Genomic DNA, 3905 nt, shown 5'->3' on the forward strand with positions numbered 1-3905 from the left:
ATTCAAGTAAAATTAGCTACAGTATTTGAAGTTCCCAGAAAGAGTATAAAGTCAGCAAATTAACTTGTTTTATTGGCAGGTTTGTTTTTTTGTTTGTTTGTTTTGTTTTGTTTTTTATTTTGATAACTTCAGTTGGTTTAGGTAACAGCTGGAGAAAGAAAGGAAAAGGACTCCATCCTTTATGACTCAGTTTTATCTGCTTCTGTTTATCTGTGGTCAAACAAGTATACCTTTTCTCCAATAACCCGGTATCTCAGCCTTCTCATGAAATACCATTGGTTTTCTAATTCTTTCTTGGGAATTTGCTTTCTGTAAGAGTCACTAGGAAGAAACTAAGTGTTAAATTATCTGGTATTTTGAAATCATTTGCATTGCACTGTTTGCATGAAAATTAGATTAATCACAGGAGCAACCACAGGCAGCAGTTGGCTGTTCTTCCTTTTTCAGCCTCTTTTAGTCCCATTAGGTCATGAAATTTTTAGGATTGTGGCACTTTGCAAGTTATGTGATTCAGGCCACTCTGTTTAGAGCAGTCCCAGAAGGTATTAGATGAGGACTTTCAACAGGTTTTCAGTGACACAGCTGAGCCTATGCTATGTGATGGATGCTGATGACCATTTTCCTCCATCTTGAAGAAAATCTGTTTGATTTATAGTCAACCTGAGGCACTCAGGAGAAAGAGTAGGTGCTCCATGGACCTGTTCCTGCCTGCTACAGCTCCTTTAGTTGAGTCAAAGGTGAAACTTTCTCAGGGTGCTTTGCAAAGTCAACAGTGTAGTGGCTATATCATTCGTCACTTACACAGAGAGATGGTGGAGGCCCCATCCCTGGAGACATTCAAGGCTGGGCTCGATGAGGCTCTAAGCAATCTGATCTAATTAAAGATGTCCCAGCTTACTGCAGGGGGGTTGGACTAGATGACCTTTAAAGGTCCCTTCCAACCCAACACATTCTATGATTCTATGATATGAAATGCTGTGTTTTCTTCTGTGGTTACTTCTCTCCTGCCTTTGAGAAGCATGGCAGAAGTTCAGTGACATTTCTTCAAGGGCAGCCCCTTCCTCATTTGCCTCATCCTTTAAACATGGGACAAAAGGGATGCTCAGATTGCTCCCATTGAAACACTGTTGGAAAGTGCCTGGCTAGCTATATCCCTTGCGGGAATTCAGGTTGAGGACTTGGCAACACTGGAAGTTACTCTGCTGCCTCCAGGGTGCGTCCTCCTCACAGCACCTTCACAGTGACCTCGCATGGCTCAGCAGCCTGAGTACGTCTGCGATACGTGCTCTGCCTGTATGCCATGCCCAGGGATCTCCCCTCTACCTCACCTGTCCTGCAGAGTTGAGCAGGGAAATCCCAATCACTCCTTATAGCTCTCCCTGCAGTTATGCAGCACCTGCTCTGGCTCAGCTTTAGACAGAGGTTGACAAAATGTAGGTAAAAGATCCTGAACAGCGAGTGCCTTATCCCTGAAACTCCAGAGCAATCAGACTGCTCTTTCCCTTTGTACTTTGGGAGGCTGATGCCAGGTATCTTGTTATGCAAAAAAGAGAGTTCAGTGTTCTCTGGACTATACCTCTGCCCCAAAAGCTGGAAGAAATCAAACTGGCTGACGGGGCTTATCACAGCAACTTCAGGGGATTCCAACCAAAACGCGACTAAGTTATAGGAACTGCTTAGGCAGAGCAACAGCATGGCAACTCAGGCTTCTCTTGAAGACGCTATGCTATAAACTATAATAATTATTTAATCAATGCAGTATTAACTAGTCTTTAATTCTGGCAAGAGGAACACAATCAATCTTCCTGAGTGAAATTCAGTTACCTTTTTTTTTTCTCCAATTTTGCAGCTGATGGCAGATCGGTCTCCAGACAGAGAGATGCAGGGGCCTGAGGAGCTGCTGCTGAAGGATCATTGCCAAAGCACTAGAAGAGAGAAGACAGATGATTCCAAAAGCAGCCAAAAAACATATTTTTGTTTGCTTTCCTTACTGTTTGGTTCCACTGACCTTTCATCTCAGAGTTTTTCCAGAAGGGCATCTTAACTCTTATTTTTAATGATCAGTAGTGCAGAAGGATATTCATTAACATCTTTGCAAGTGGTGTGTAGCATTTCTCTTGTTCACGTGCATTCTTGTAACATACTAATGAACTTTGAAAGGTTTCCAAATATCTGTACAAGTCATTATTTCTAAGAAAATTTACCCAATTAGTACTCATTATTCTAATCAGCAATACATGCCATTAATATGTGGTTTAGTGTATAAATTACAACACATAGAAATAATACATTTCAGCTGATAACAACAAGCAGCTCCATCTTGAAAGGGTGTGATATACAGGAAATGTATTCACAAATAAACAAAAAGCATTCTTCAACACGAATTATGTATTCACAATAGTGAATTCCATGTTATGAATGGGATTTTTAGCCCCCGATAGTGGGAATGGAGCTAGCCAGCTTCTCACAGCACTGATTAGGAATCATCCAGGATCCATCTGGGTAATCTCTGGGAAGGGGCTGTGCTGTGAGGCCAGGCTGCTGCGCGCTCACTCAGATTTGGCAGAACACTGTCACTGTGACTTCCATAAAGAACTTCCTATGCTTAACGGGTTGGCAATTAAAAGAGAAACAGAAGTCATATTAAGTCCTGAAGTTTGAGACCAAATACTGAAAAAAACACCCAGTTGTAGGTCAATTCACTGAAATATTCCCCCTTGCATGCTCCTTGTCTCATGCAGAATTCCAGCTTCTTCTGGAGTGTGTGGGACACAGCAACAGGGGAGAAAAGCTGGGAACTGAATTTCTCTGGCTGTTTCCCTCTTTGCCTTCAGGTGAATACAATTTGTGCATATTTTTATTATGGGAAGGATTGCCTACACTCTTGTTAGGATGTCCAAAACCCAGACACAGCTAAAAACTTTTCCTTTGGTCCTTTGTCCCTTCCACGCTATCACATTACAGCCCATAAGAAAGCCAATAAAAAAGTACGTAAAGATACCACATGTGCATCTAATCCTTTAAGCAGGTGACTTCATGTTGCTTATAAATTAGAATCACAGAATTGTAGGGTTGGAAGGGACCTCTGGAGATCATCTAGTCCAACCCCCCTGCCAAAGCAGGGTCACCTAGAGCAGGTTGCACAGGAACGCGTCCAGGTGGGTTTTGAATGTCTCCAGAGACGGAGACTCCACCACCTCTCACAGAATCACAGAAACTTCAGAGTTGGAAGGGACCTCTGGAGATCATCTAGTCCAACCCCCCTGCCAGAGCAGGGTCACCCAGAGCAGGCTGCACAGGAACGCGTCCAGGTGGGTTTTGAATGTCTCCAGAGACGGAGACTCCACCAGCTCTCTGGGCAGCCTGTTCCAGGGCTCTGCCACCCTCAAAGTAAAGAAGTTTTTCCTCGTGTTGAGCTGGAATTTCTTGTGTTCCAATTTGTGCCCATTGCCCCTTGTCCTGTCCCCGGGCACCACGGAAAAGAGTCTGGCCCCATCCTCTTGAAAACGGCCCTTTAGATATTGATAAGCATTGATGAAATTCCCTCTCAGTCTTCTCCAGGCTAAACAGACCCAGGTTCCTCAGACACTATCCCTCATTTCTACCGACTTAAAAAAGACATCTAAGTAGCCGCACTCCAGTGCCAACGCAGGGACGCGGCTCATCAGATAAAATCATTCAAAACACCCCACTTTTCCCGAGACCCCCCCCCAGCTCCGCGGCCCATCCCCGGCGACCGGGTTGGCGGCCCTACCGGGCCCTGGCCCTGGGCCCGGGCGGGGCGGTGACGCGGGCCGGCCCCGGCGGGCGGAGCGGAGGTGGGGCGGCCCGGCACAGGCCCAGGCCCAGGCCCCGGCCCTGACCCCAGGCCCAGGCAGGCGGGCGGGGCGGAGGTGGGGCGGCCC

This window comes from Larus michahellis, chromosome 5, assembly GCF_964199755.1.
Source record: "Larus michahellis chromosome 5, bLarMic1.1, whole genome shotgun sequence".
NCBI lineage: Eukaryota > Metazoa > Chordata > Aves > Charadriiformes > Laridae > Larus > Larus michahellis.